Genomic DNA, 15,620 nt, shown 5'->3' on the forward strand with positions numbered 1-15,620 from the left:
AGATTTTCACGGTGCTAATTTAACCCTGTCCTATGGAAAAACCTGTTTTGAAATAGAATTAATTATATTTTCTAATACACATTTAACTAAGACAACTGTTAAAATAAGAACGTCTTCCCACTTGTCACTTAAGATGATCAGACACAGTGGTATGCATACCAACTTGAGAAATACTCTTATGGTGGGAAAAGCACTATAATTGGAGCCAGGATACTTAAATTCAAGTCATGGTTCTGCCCCTTAGCAGTTATTTAACCTCGAGAAATTACTTAATATCTGAGCTTCAGTTTCATTTTCAAAAGGAAGACATAAAAAAAAAGGTATTTTTGGGGATCATCATATCATCGTATAACCAAATACTGCCACATACGTCAAGACCTGCATTTGCATTTGCGTCACGTGGAGTCCAATGCAATTAGAGTGACTAAAACCTTGCTGGTAGTTCAAACAGAGAAAAATGGGGCAAGAACTGAGTCACAGGGCACAGGCATCCTGAACTCAAAATACCTCCACTTTAGGCATCAGCACTCCACTTTGGGAGTTTTACTTCTTTGAAAACATGACTAATGTCTCATGCTGAGAGAAGACTAGATGATATTGCAGCATGAATTATCATCACAGAAAAAAAGTTTAGTCCTTAAATTATTAGAAGAATTCAGGGGTGCCTGGCTGGCTCAACAAGTAGACCAAGCGACTCTTGATCTTGAGGTCATGAGTTTGAGCCCCACATTGGGTACATAGAGATTACTTAAAAAAATACTATTAGAAGAATTTAACATGGGAGCAGCAACGCTCATGGGTCAATTATTGTTCGAACATTAGAACATATCAGACTTTACTGCAATAGTGTTGTCACTTAGAGGATCACTGGGTGACAATACAATCATCAACACAAATGTAGCTGTGAACCCAGTTCTAGAATACCCTTATGTCTGACTTCTAAAATACTTTCAAAATAAAAATACATGATTAAAAAATTAGGATGGAAAGATATAAATATCAGATTTTTCCTTATTATGACATCAGACAATCATAATGTCAGATTTACCCTCATCTCACCTTTACATCTACACCATTTATAGGATGTTTTGATGAGATGTTTATGCATGAGTACATGTGGTTGATAAAGTCACTAGCAGAGGGAAGAAGTGGGCTAATTATGTGACCAAGAAAAAGAAAATTAATGTAGATAATCACAATTAGATATCAAATTTTTCAAGACAGCATTCATTAAAAGTAGATAATCTTCTTTATTTTGGTAGGGGTTTGCTGATTCACTCTTGGCCCTTGAAAGATAACACATGATTATAGCCCAAGAATGAGAAGCATCTCCCATTCATGCAGCAATGACTAATAAAGCTCTAGGCTTATTTACCTAAGCCTTGTGCAGACCCATTCTGGGAGTTAGCAACAGGAACAGAACATCCTCATGTATTCTGGCTTTAACAAAAAGGACTTGTACTTTGCCCTATAATAAGGGGTTCAGAAGTTGGAAAGTTCTATGTATGAGTCACCAAGCTCCAACTCCTCCTCTCTAGAATCTTCCTGGTAGTAAGATGGCCACAACAGTTCTAAACATGGTACTCAAACACAACATTCACAGATAGAAAAGGGATTGTCTCTCCTGGTGTGTCCTCTATAGGAGAGAGAATAAATTTTCCCAGAAAAATCTTACTAGTGCCCACCACATTCCATTGGCCAGAACTGTGCCACAGGCTCACCCCTAAATAAGTAATTGGCAATGGACATGTGACTAATCTGAGTGGCTTAAACCAACCAAGACTGAATCCTGAGCAGGGAATAGGGTTACCTTCTGACAAGTCACTTGGGTAAGAGATGGATCACTGTGGGAAAAAGGGAAAGAAATGGGTACTAAATGGGCATAAATATGTAAACAAATAAACCATGTCTTCTATTCACCAAAATGCCTGAACTGGACATGAAGAGAATAGTTGGCCAGTTCAGCTCTAGAGATATAACTAGATTGTTTTTCACACCTGGGGAGGTTGTCTACTTTCTAATAATTATTATTTATTGACTATTTTTATAATTCCATTTAATCTCCACTTTGGGTTTATTAGTAAATAATGATATTATTTACTAATACCCAACCCCTGTGCTGGGTTGAATAGTGTCCCCCCGAAATTCATGTTCACTGGAACATCAGAATGTGACCTTACTTGGAGATAAGGTCTTTGCAGCTCGAGTTCAAGTAAGGTCTTACCGGGTAAGGATGGGTCTTAATCCAATGACTGGTGTCCTTGTAAGAAGAGAAAGCAGAGACACACAGACACAGGAGAACACCAAATGAGGCAGGCAGGGACTGAAGTGATATGTCTACAAACCAAGGATGCCATGAGTGCCAGCAACCACCAGAAGCTAGAAAGAGGCAAGAATGGAGTTTGCCCTAAAATTTTCAGTCACTTTGGCCTTGCTGACACCTTGAATTTAGACTTCTAGTCTTTAGAACCGTGAGAGAATAATTTTGGCTGTTTTAAGCCATTTAGTTTGTTATAGTTTGTTATGGTAGCCCTAGCAAACTAAAACATTAGCTATATACCTCTTAATCTTATTTTTAGGGGGTTGTTTTAGAGTTTACAATATTTTTAATTCATCATCCTTTACTTCTGAATATTATACAATCTCAGGTATAACTTAAGAAACAACACTATATTTCAATTTCCCCCCATCCTTTCTGCATCCTTTATGCTATTCTACTTATGTTATAAACCTCAGAATACATTGGTTTTTTAAAAAGTTTTTGCTTTAAACAATTACATTTAAACATATTTTAAATTAGAAAAACTCTCATATATATGTATATATATATCTACATATTTATCATTTCTTGATTTCTTATTTCCTCCTTGTATATCTGCCTTTCCATCTGGTATTATTTTTCTTCAGCCTGAAGAGCTTCCTTCAGCATTTATTTTAATGTAGGTCTGCTGGTGACAACTTTTCCCAGCCTCTGATTCTCTAAAGATATCTTGATTTTGCCTTCATCTTCGAAGAATATTTTTGCCAGATATAGAATTGTAGGTTGATAGGCTCTTCTTTTTAAAATTTCAGCATTTTGAGGCACATCTGGGTGATTCAGTTAGTTAAGCGTTGACTCTTGGTTTCAGCTCTAGTCATGATCTCATGGGTCCTGGGATCAAGCCTTGTAATGGACTCCATGATCAGCAGGAAGCCTGCTTGAGAGTCTCTCTCTCCCTCTCCCTCTGCCCTACTCCCTGCTCTCTCTCTCTCTGTGTCTCTGGAAAAATAAATAAATATTTAAAAATAAATAAATAAATGTCAGCACTTGAAAGAGTGCATTCCATTGTCTCCTGCCTTGCATTGTTTCCGATAAAGAGTCAAGAAATTCTTATTTTTGCATTGCTATATATAATGTGCCTATTTTTTTTTTCTTCTGGTTGTTGCTAAGATTTTCTCCTTCCTATGGGTTTCCAGCAATTTAATTATTACGTTCCTTTGCATGGTTTTTGTGTGTGGTGTGTGCGTATTTTACTTGTGATTCATTTAGTTCCTTAGATAATTAGGTTTGTCATTTTTATCAAAATGGAAATTTTTCAGTTCCTGCATTTTTGCAGTATTTTTCTTCTCTTCCCTATGACTCCAACTACACATACATTATGTCACTTGGAACTGTCCCACAGGTCACTACAGTTACTTGTGTTTTTTCCCAACTTTTCCCCCTCTGAGGTTCAATTTAGATTGTTCCTGTTACTGTCTTCAAGTTTACAGATCTTTTTTCTATAATTTCTATTCAGTGAATGTATTTTTCAGTTCTAGAGAGTCCACTGGATTCTTTGGTCTTTCATTTTTCTTCTTATATTCAGATTTTACATTAAACTTTTTTTAAGATTTTACATTTTTAAATTTTTAGAAAGATTTATTTATTTACTTTTTGACACAGAGAGAGAGATAGAGAGCAAAAGAGGGAACACAAGCAGGGAGAGTGGGAGGGGGAGAAGGCTCCCCGCTGAGCAGGGAGCCTGATGTGGAGCTTGATCCCAGGACCCTGGTATCATGACCCAAGCCGAAGGCAGTGCTTAAGAGCTGAGTCACCCAGGTGCCCCAGGATTTTACTTTTAAATAAACTCTACACCCAAAATGGGACTCACATTCACAACCCCAAGATCAAGAGTCACCTTTACCGACTAAGCCAGCCAGGTGCCCCCATAGTAAACCTTCTTAAGGTTTGCTTCATTTGTTTGTTTGTTGTCTGGGATAATCTATGGGTTTTTTTTTCCCCCAATAAATAGTGAACATGTTTTTTTTTTTTTTAAGATTTCTTTACTTTTAAGTAATCTCTACATCCAATGTGGGGCTCAAACTCATAGCCCCAAAGTCCAGAACTGCTCCATTGACCAAGCCAGCCAGACACCCTTACTTTTTTTTTTTAAAGCAACTTTAATTTTGTGTTCAGACACAGTTATTTCCAGAATACCTTGAATCTTGTGAGAACTGTTTTTAAGCTTTTTTTAGGGTAGGCTTTGTATAGGTTTTACTCAGTGGTATTGAGAGGTTTTTACCTCTGACACCAACCAATTCTGACATAAACTGGATGTCCCATGATACTATTCAATTCTGTCGCTGACTAGCTGGAGATGGTGTCAGACTCCACAGGTTTCAGGGCTCAGTCCCACCAGAATGTCCTTGCTTCAGGTGCCAACTCTAAGTATTGGGTCCTGAGTTTACCCACCCTTCTATTCAACTTGGCTCTAAAGTTAGAGGTCCCCACACTCTCCCCCTTCAGGTTCCATAATTTGCTTGAATGACACAAAACTTGGGAAAGCACCTTACTCACTATTACTGGTTTATTATAAAGATGTAAGTCAGGAACAGCCAAATGGTAGACATGTAGAGAGAAAGGTGCAGGGGCCCATGAGGGAGAGAGGCGTACCACCCTCCCAGCACATTGATAAGTTCACCAACATGGAAGCTCTTCAAACTTCATTGTTTAGGGTTTTTTATGGAAGTTTCATTATGCAGGCACAGTTGATTAAATCATTGGTCATTGGTGACTTAACTTATTACCAGTCCACTTCCCTTTCCCAGAGGTTGGGCAGTGAGACTACAAGTCCTAAACTTCCAATCAAGGCTTGCTCTTTCTGGCAACCAGCCCTCATCCTGAAGCTGTCTAGGGGCCTGTCAATAGTCACCTCATCAGAACAAAAGACGCTCTATTGCCCTTATCACTCAGGAAATTCCAAGGGTTTTAAGAGCTCTGGGCTAGGAACCAGGGACAAAGACCAAGTATCTTCCTACATACCACTGGCATGCTGGCAACTGTTTAACAACTAACGCTCTTGGGGAAAATAAAACCCCGATTTGTAGTGTATGTCATGAATGCGGATTTCCTCGGTGTAAATATCCCATAATGACAGATGTCCGGCCTTCCACACAATGTCCCTGACAGTGCAGTCCGGAAGAGACATGCACCATTGGCTCTCACAAACCAGCGTGAGCCAGCTCCAACACACCCCTGCCTTTACTCTGGTCTCAGGTAGCCCTAAAATGGAAGCATAACAATCTTGGATCTCTACTGAATGCATGAGTGTTGGAAGAGACCTTCCACTCTGAACGGTGAGAAGTTGAACATCTGCCCATCCCATGTGAGCTCTGAGAATTGCTCATCATATCTTTCCAGTCACTGCTCCTTCTCTCAGAATTTTATTTGCGTAGGTTCCATGGAGTTTTATCCTACACATGTACAGCTTCGTGTTCAGCAAGGTTTCAAGAGGGAACCTTAAGATTTCTGAATCTTTCTCTTTTAATCTCCCTTCTCTCCAGTGCTCTGCTTTGCATATCCACATCACCTTCACCCACCGGAACTCTGTCTCCTCAGCTCGGTGAGACTGCGGGCATCTTCTTGGGTTTCCCACCTCTGTACCACATTCTAGAAAGGGCCTCCAGGCAGGAAACTGTGTTAATAATTGTAGAACTCACCTGGTCCAGGCAGGAAATGGTGTTAAAAATTGTAGGGCTCCCCTTGCTTGCTTCCTTTCCCTCAGGGATCACAGTTCTATGCCGCCTAGGGTGCCATGTCCACAGCAGTTGTTTCTTACATTTTGTCCAATTTTCGGGGTTCTGTCCAGGGGGAGTGCAAGTCTCCCTTGCTGCCAGGAGAGGGCGTCAGTCATCCTCCTGTCCCCACTTAAGTAGGGCAGGTTCCTTTCTTACAGGGAGATCCCCCGTTTCAGATTTCGGATTTCGGATTTCATGTTTTCCTTTTACAGAAAAGGAGCTTCCCTGAGTTCTGCTTTGACGGAACCCATCAGTCTGCCACTCCTGCTTTACCAACTGGATTGCCCGCCCACCCTGGAATGAGTCTTAAGAAGCCAGCATCCTGGAAGAGGCACCATTCCTCTGGGTTGTCCTAAAAGAGCACAACTACCTCAGCAGCAGACTAAATTGCTATCCTCAGGCACCCCCGGTTGTTATCGGACATTGTCCATAACGGTGTCAGGGGGAGGGCTTTACCTCAGGAGATTCCGAAACCAGCACGAGGACTAATTCCGAGTAACAGAGCTCACCTTGGCAAATGAGAGGGAAGGACAATTTGTTACAATTAGTTAGGCATAAAAGAATAATTACTCAACATTTTGACTTTCTTTATATTAACGTCAACATTTTCCTTGTAAGAAAAGTGGAAAAATCATTAGGCAAGTATGTCTCAGAGGCTTGCGTCTGTTCTGGAACAATCTCAATTTCCCTTATTTATTCATTTTTAAAAATTTATTTATTTGTTTGTTTATTTTTGAGAGCACGAGAGCATGAGCAGGGGGAGGGGCAGAGAGAGAGGGGGAGAGAGAGAAACTTCAGCGGGGTAAGCTCAGCGCAGAGCCTGACAGGGGGCTTGATTTTAGGACCCTGAGATCAAAACCTGAGCTGAGCTCGAGAATCGGACGCTTAACCGACTGAGTCAGCCGGGTGCTCCCCACGTTCCCTTTTTTAGCGGCACTGTCTAGCTTGGCTGACCCTCTTCTGAGTGTCCCAGGCTGTCCTTGCTGTATGCAAGTCTGAGCCGGACACCTCTCTGTCAGCGCCTTTCCTGTCAGAGGCACAGCTCTCTTTCAGCCTCTGTCTCAAACTGCTCGCTTCTACTTTGCATGTCAGGGTCACTCACAACCAAAACAGCGAGGATATTTTTTTCTTCCAACAGGCTCTGCCAAATGCCCCCCAGTGGTTACCTGTCATCATGCAACAGCCTGTTTTCTTACTGGTGTGGTGTCTTACTGTGCTGTGGCTGGTGTAACAAATCACCCCCAAACTTGGTGGCTTAGCACAACAGGAATTTAGTGCCTCACAGCTCTGGAGACCAGATGTCCGAACTCAGTTTCACGGGACCGCTTCAAGGTGTTGAGAAGGCTGCACTCCCTCCAGGGGCTCTAGGGAAGACTCTGTTCCCTGTCTCCTTCAATTTTCAGCAGATGCTGGCATTCCCTGCCTTGCTCTGATTTTTGAAGCCATCCACTTTCAGTCTCCCTTGGCTCCTTCTTTCACTTCTCTTTCTCCTTTGCGTGTATCAACTCTTCCTCTTGCCTCTCTCCTATAAGGACATTTGAGGCATGTGGGGCCCACCTAGATAATCCAGGATAATCTCCTCGTCTCAAGATCCTTAAAAACATTTCAAAGGCTCTTTTCCCAAATAAGGTAATACTTCCAGGGTTTAAGACATAAAGGGGGAGGGACATCTCCAGCCTACCCCCTGGGGAGTTCATGTCTGTGTATATTCCTTTGTTACTGCTGAATTCTGTGAGCCTAGGCTTCTGGCTGTGGCATTTTGGGGACAACATCTAAAGAAAGAGAATCCTAGAAAAAAATGAACTGAGGAGCAATATGGCTGCCATGGGCCCCTGTGTAATATTATTAAATTAAATACACTTTCTGTCTGCAGCAATTAAAGATTTTCCTTTCATCCACTTTGGATTCACTCTAGTCAAGGTTACCCTATGGCTATAAGAAGTCCAGTGACATACACAGAGAGTGTCCAGGGGGCACTACCATCTCCATTTGTTACATGATCTTCATATATGCTAGAACAGCACAGTCTCTTAGCCTCAAGAGAACCTAGTCTCAGCTTCCCTATGACCCTGCAATTGCACTACTGGGTATTTACCCCAAAGATACAGATGTAGTGAAAAGAAGGGCCATCTGTACCCCGATGTTTATAGCAGCAATGGCCACGGTCGCCAAACTGTGGAAAGAACCAAGATGCCCTTCAACAGACAAATGGATAAGGAAGATGTGGTCCATATACACGATGGAGTATTATGCCTCCATCAGAAAGGATGAATACCCAACTTTTGTAGCAACATGGATGGGACTGGAAGAGATTATGCTGAGTGAAATAAGTCAAGCAGAGAAAGTCAATTATCATATGGTTTCACTTATTTGTGGAGCATAACAAATAGCATGGAGGACAAGGGGAGATAGAGAGGAGAAGGGAGTTGAGGGAAATTGGAAGGGGAGGTGAACCATGAGAGACTATGGACTCTGAAAAACAACCTGAGGGTCTTGAAGGGGCGGGGGGGTGGGAGGTTGGGGGAACCAGGTGGTGAGTATTAGAGAGGGCACGGATTGCATGGAGCACTGGGTGTGGTGCAAAAACAATGAATACTGTTACGCTGAAAAGAAATTTAAAAAAAGAGAACCTAGTCTCACAAGGCAATGCTCACAGCTACCTTTAGTCATCTGAGAGTTAAGTGGGGAGGAAAAGATAGAAAATGCAAAAAAAACCATTCTGGGTCACAGACTGAAAGAGAGGAAAGCATAATAAAGAAGGGAAAATAAAGGGGAAAAAATAGCCTCACTTGAAGAAAGAGTCAACCAACGAATCAGCAAGCATTTAATGAACAACCAAAATACACAAAATGTACAAGCCCTGTTGAAGGAAAGAAAACAAGTATGACATCATCCATGCCAGCAGAGGGTCTCCCACCTCAGAAAACCAAGATGAACTTACAAGCCCTCAAGACACAGTGATGAGAAGGGGCAAGATACATGAAATCAGCACAAATCAGACTGACAGACCTCGGTGGCAGATGGGTTGTGGGAGCAGAGAGAGAAGAAAGCATTGTCGATGACGGATGACTTTGTCAATGATCAATGACCATGATGTTCGCAGCCTGGTCCCAGGGGAGTAGGGGGAGGAGGAGCAGCTGGCTTGGCGATGGAGACCAGAAATTGCTGGGTTTGAAGAGGGACAGCAGACAGCAGGTGTCACTCTACTCCAGGCTGAACAACACAAAGCACTCACTGAGCTACCAAAGGACCATAGAAAACTGTGACCTTTTATAGCCACTTCCTGGCCTGGGATCCTGTCCTGACTTTGTCTCCTGCAGGGCTGGTACAGATCCCAGCAAGCATTAGAGACTCACACTGTGTACAGACATCCGCGCTGCTGGCGGCTCCCGGGAGCTCTCCAATCTGAAATTCTACCACTGAGGATTTTGATCTTGGGAAGGCTAAGGCCTTAAACCAGGGGTCACAGGCTCATATGCCTTGGAGTTAGCAAGGATGGTATCCGGTGGAGAAGTGGGGTCCGTGCAAACCAGATTGTGCGCCTTCCCTAAAGACATTCAAATTCAGAAACTAACAAGCAATCACTGTCTGGCCGAACTGAATACATCTTGGGCAACCACCTTGCAACATGTGACTTAGGCCGTTCTCTCAAGGGATATGTTGACAGATACCTGACTCAGGAGACAAGGGTGGGGGGAGGCGGAGTAGATATTAGAATATGTAGACCAAGTAACGCTTCTGTATTCATAATTTGTTTCTTTTCCGCATTCAAAGGCCTCCAAATGCCCAAGAGTTGGAGACACTGTGCCAGATGTTCAGGAAGGCCACGGTCCTGTTCTGTCCGCATGGAACCGAGGGACATGGGAATATACTAACTGATTCAGGCCCCGCCTTACCTCGGACATTCATGAAGGTGCCCACCTTCCTGTTTTTGCCACATCACTTAGACCGACTTAACCCTTTTCTTTAAATAGATCTTAAATTAATTCACTTTTTAATTTAAACTCTTCCTTTAGACTTTTCCGAAGAAAGGCTGAATGCAGTTTGGTGTTTCAGGGTCCTGACTTTGAATAAATATGCCCCGAGTTCCAATCTAGACTGTGACCTTCCTCTGATCATCTCCACTGTCTGAGTCTCTGTTTTCATCTCTGCCATACAGAGAGCCACACGTGCCTCCCAGCAATGCCTTGAGAATTCGTGACAGTAACATCTAAATCACCGGAGAAGTGGTGTTGCCGTGAACGCTGCCCTCTCTGCTTGGCTTGTCCCCGACCCAGAGGGAGCTGCTGGGAGGTCTAGAGCTGGGACCCGCGGCCCGGGCCAGGAGGCATGCTCGCAGGGACTGACCCACTGCTGCCCAGACCGGCCAGCCTCTCCTGCCAGCAAGCCCTGGGGCAGCCCCGAGTCTCGTCCTTCAAGGGGCATGTGTTGGCTGTGCAACCACCATGGTATAATTTGAGGGCAGCCTGATGCACAGGCGTTGAGGAAAATGTCATGAAACGCACCGAGGGTCTATCCCACTCACCTACATATTCAACCCTTTCCTGAGTGACGCACGGCCTCATGGAGACACACAAAACAACTATTTTCTCCGCGTGGTGACATTCAAGACAGCTGCATTTCTGAACACACTAGAGAAGGACCAACAAATCAAGCTGCTTGGACAGAGGAGTCCAGAATGTTTGGGCTGCAAGAGGCCACCCTGGAAATTACAGAGTCCAACCAATTCTCTCGGCAAATGGACAAAATTGAGGCCCAGGACTTCTAGAGAGGCCACAGGAGGAGTGGCAGGGTTAGGACTGAGTGCCACTTCTCCCGATGGGACTTCTCACTGCCACAGCCAATTGCCTTCCCTTAGTTGTGTCCCTTGGCCTGCACGTGGCCAGAGAGCCTTGAGTACAGAATTCCAGAAGGAGAGGTTTCGTGTGGGTGAGAAGCTGAAGTTGGGTTTTAAAGGTTAAATGTTGTTGGAGGATGTGTGTTGGTTGTGATGAACGGCGTGACCTTGGAGACAGACCTGAGATGGAAGCTACCTCGATACTCACTAGTCGTGCGCTCTTGTCCTTGAGCAGGTCAGGCGATCTCCCGACCTCCCATCCCTCCCTTGCCCCCCTGGGGGTAACACCACCCACAGCGCAGGATAGTTGTGAGGACGACATGAGATTTTTGCGCCAGGCTATAGTTGGTGCTCCAACCATCCTGAACCCCAGGGGGACACATGTTTACACTGCATGGTCCGCCTGGAGTTATGCAAAGGCAGCCTGTCGCTGGACACGTGATTCTAGGTCCAAAGGAAGTGATGCTCAGACACTGAAAATCTCTTGTGAAGGAATGAAAAACGTGAACGGTTTGGAAGCCACACTAAGCACTGAGATGACAGCTCTGAGGGGCTTTCTTCTTGCAAGAAGAATGGGAGGTGGGCGCCTGGGGGCTCAGTCGGTTAAGCATCTGCCCTTGGCTCAGGTCATGATCCTGGGGTCCTAGGATCGAGTCCCTCATCGGACTCCCTGCTCAGCAGGGGGTCTGTTTCTTCCTCTCCCACTCCCCCTGCTTGTGCTGCTTGCGCTCTCTCTGTCAAATAAATAAATCTTCGAAGAAGAAGGAGGAGGAGGAAGAGGAGGAGGAGGAGAAGAAGAATGTGAGGAAAACAGGGTGCTATCAATGGGATGAAGAATGACCAGGAATGGTGGATGGAGGAGGGGGTAGGGGAGCTTCAAGGTTAATTGAAACAAGCTTGAATTGGGTTTTCTTCTTTTCTTTTTTCTTTTCTTTTGTCTTCTTTTCTTTTTGAGAGAGAGAGAGAGAGAAAAAAAAAAAAAACGTGAGCACGGTTGCGGCAGAGGGAGAAGGAGAAAGAGAATTTCAAGCAGACTCTACACTCAGCACAGAGCCCAATGTGGGGCTCGATTCCACGACCCTGATATCATGACCTGAGTTGAAGTCAGGAGTCAGATGCTTAACCGACTGAGCCACCCAGGCACCCCAAATTGGGTTTTCAAATGGAAGAAAGCATTTTTTTAGAGGAAGTAGAAGAAAATCACAGGAGTAGGAACTCCGTAGTGATGCTGCTCTGTCCCAGCCGCATTACTGCTATCTTAGGTGTCTCTCCTTGGATGGGAGGGTTGGCTCTCAGAGCACAGAGCTGGGTTTCCTCCTGCCTGGAGTGAGGCGTCCCTTGGCTTTTCCTGCGGGACTCCGCATCAGGCCAGGGATGCCTGTGACTGCCTCGCTCTGCTCACTTCCTAGTTCCGGGCTCTGCTGTAGGTCCCCTGCACAAAGCCCTCCTGGACCCACCTACACCCTCCCCCCAGCCCCATCCAAGGGCAGCTGCAGCCTCCAGATGTACCCGGGCCGCCCTGCCAACAGCGGCAAGGGGGCTGGCCGCCGCCTCCAGGGCCCCATGTCCAAGGACACCACAGGAATTGCTCAAGTGTTAGAAAGTTACCTGTTTAAGCCTTAGTCCCTGGAACAAAGCAATCCCCCCAAAAGGGAAAACTTGCTTACCGAAGTTACTATCACCAGACGGAAGGAGCAGAGATTCAAAAATGATAGTTTCTCAGGTAAGGAAATTGAGGCAGAGAGTTTCTATGAAATTCACATGGTGAACCAGAAACGGGAACGGTAATCTCCCAACATTTAATACACGATGACCATGTGCTCAGTCAGTCAACATTTAAAACGCTCCTGTTTGTGAGTGTGGCAAGCAATGGGTCAGGCGTTTTTGTATGTATCTCTAATCTCCACAACAACCTAGTGATATTAGAAAAGTAAGGTTTAGAAGAGAAAAGCTTGCTCAGGGTCACCCACCGGATAGGTGGCAGAATTAGTATGAACCCAGGTCTGTGTTTCTGCAACCTCTACAAAGCTCAGGCTAGAGTCACCTATCCTGTTCCCAAGTAAACCTTCACCTTTGGATCTGTGTCTGGGTTTCCTCTTGATACTGAATCGGAGACCTTTATTAAGGCACCTGGGATCTTTACATTCCTCGTGATTTTTAGCATTGGAATTGGGGGGTGAGTTCATTCCTGTAAGGGTAAAGAAAGGAATGTTGCTGAGCACATAGAAAATGGAGGATGGTATCTAGATGACTCTCATGTCAGAAGGAAGAGACCATAGAGGGGAAACGACTTGCGCTAGGTCACTAGTAAGTATGAAAAGGCCACATTTCATAGCCCATCTGTCAGACCCCAAAGCCCAGACTCCCCATGGCCCCAGGCTGCCTGACAAGGCTAGAATTAAATGCTCTTCATGCACCCCAGAGAAGGGAAGGAAGCGTCCCGAAGAGTACAGGAATGGACTGACCATTATCAGTGGCTATCCTACCACAAGAAGTATCTACAATGAGCTCAGAGCCACAGGTGACCACTTAACCTGGTGCCCAGGGTGGGAAGTCCCTTCTGGACTAGTTTCATGCCAAACTGGAAAAGATACCTCCTGGGGATGTGGGCACACAGGAAAGTTGCCAGTGATATTCCTAGATACTAATTTGGATTCTCTCGTTCTCTCTCTTTGAGGCAAGATAATTTGGATTGTCTCTTATAAGGAAATATTTTTGCTTTTCTATAAGATGATGAATTTACATTAAATAAGTGATTCTTTGGAGGTCAAGGGGAGACAGAGAGAGAGCCAGCCAGCCATGGGCAAGAATGAAATGGATACACTTTGACTTGTCCTCCCAAGGACCTGCTCCTCTTCCCACTTTGTTTCTACAAAGTGACCTGCCCCCCTCCACACTCACCTTGTGATTAGCTCAGGGTTAGGCACCTGATTCATGGTGGGTGAGATCCCCTTTCTTGGGCATTTGGAGTTGGCCCCGAGAAGGAGAAAGTCTTACCCTCTCTTCAAATACCTGTGGCCTGGACACCTTCTGTCTATCAGATGGACCCTAGTGACACCGAAGCCTTGGGTTCTGTAAGATACCCCTAGACCTTTATAATCAGTCTCCTTCCCCCACCCCGTCCTTCACTTTGTAACTTACAACTGAGGATTTTTATCAACATCCCCACCCTTCTGCACCCTCAGATCCAGAAAGTCACCCAGGCGCCCGAAGCAGAACTGTTACAGGGACATCAGGCGTCTGTGAGAGGCAGGACAGGTGTGTGAATGCTCGGAGAAGGCGCACTGTAGCATAGCACCTTGTCTGTGTGAGAACCGCTCTGTTCGTGAGCCTGGAGAACCAGGAAGGAGAGCAAGGGAGGGGAGAGAGGACAGGGACAGGGGAGACAGAGAGGAAGGAAGGGGATATCATGGTGGGTAGGAATCCAGGGGCTGTCTGTAGTGTTCCTGAATTGTCCCTACTGGGGGTGTGCCCGCATGATTCTCGGGGGCAGGGGTCCATCCACGGGGACTCTGATGGGAACAGTATCTCCTGGCGTTGGGCCATGGAGCAGCGCTGGGAAATCCTGTGGGAAGGCAAAGGGCCCTTGCCCATCCATCCCTCTCTGGGTCATCACAAGTCACAGAAGACAGGGGTGCTCCCCTCCGAGTCAGAGCAATGACCCATCGAGCATGGGCCCCGGGGAGGTCTGCCGACAGAGACCAGTGCCTACTGCCATCCTGTCTGCCTTCTCCTCTTCATGCCTCGGCTGTTCATCTCAGGGATGACGGCCCTCTCCTCCTGGCCCGAACCCTCTCATGGCTTCTCACGGCCTACAAGACACACTCCCATCTCTCCTGCAGTGAAGAAAAATGTTTGTCTTTCCTAAAATCTCTTGAGGTGGAAAAAGCTCTTTTGTGTGCTTCCTGGGGATCGCACATTTATAATCTTCAGAACAGGCGCTCCCAAAGGCCAAGGTCTTGTCTTCTTCGCCTTCGTGTGTCCCGCAGTCCCGCAGAGCACCTGCCTCCTAACCCGTGTTCCATAATGAGTTAAATGGAATTAACGAAGAGAGAAACTGCCGAAGATCAAAGTCAAAATAAGAAGCCGAGCAGGCAGCAAAGTGGGGTGAACGGAGGAAAAAAGACTTCATTTTCAGCCGAGCATTCCATCATCCCTTCCCAGCATTTTATGGCAGTTGCCTGGCAAGGCTCCCACGCTGCAGCGAGCCAGGGAAGGGGGGTAGAACGATGTTGCCCGTGGGAGTTTGCCTCGCTCTTTGATGCTGCTGCCGTGGGGCAGGTGCATTGGGTAAATTACTCACTGAGGTGGCGGGTCGTTTACAGCCGCCCCAGCCCCACCTGGCAGAGGAAGCCTCGGTCTTCTACGGGCGGGCAATTCAGAGCAAAGCCGAGAGCCTCCCAGATAAACTGGAAAACAGATGCTCTTGCCAGAAGCAAACTGGGCTGGGGAGGCCTGGTGGATGCAGCGACCGAGGGATCCCCAGCACTGTACCTGGCTGGAAAAGGTCCTGGGGCTCAGGCGGCTCAAGGGGCACATTCCAGGCTTTCCAAGACCCCGTCCTCTGAACATTTGTACGGGAAGCATGTCCATCTTTGAGCCTGCCTTCTCACTTGCAGAAGGGGGTGACAATAGCCACCTCAGGGGTATCCTGAACATTGAATCATGCCTGGTGCCTGGTGAACACTGTAGAGAGTAGCGGTCATACATTGTCTCAAGGCCTCAGTGACTTCATCTGTTAAACGGG

The sequence above is a fragment of the Enhydra lutris genome, unplaced genomic scaffold (genome assembly GCF_002288905.1).
Source record: "Enhydra lutris kenyoni isolate GAN:26980312 unplaced genomic scaffold, ASM228890v2 scaffoldscaffold25, whole genome shotgun sequence".
In the NCBI taxonomy this organism is placed as follows: domain Eukaryota; kingdom Metazoa; phylum Chordata; class Mammalia; order Carnivora; family Mustelidae; genus Enhydra; species Enhydra lutris.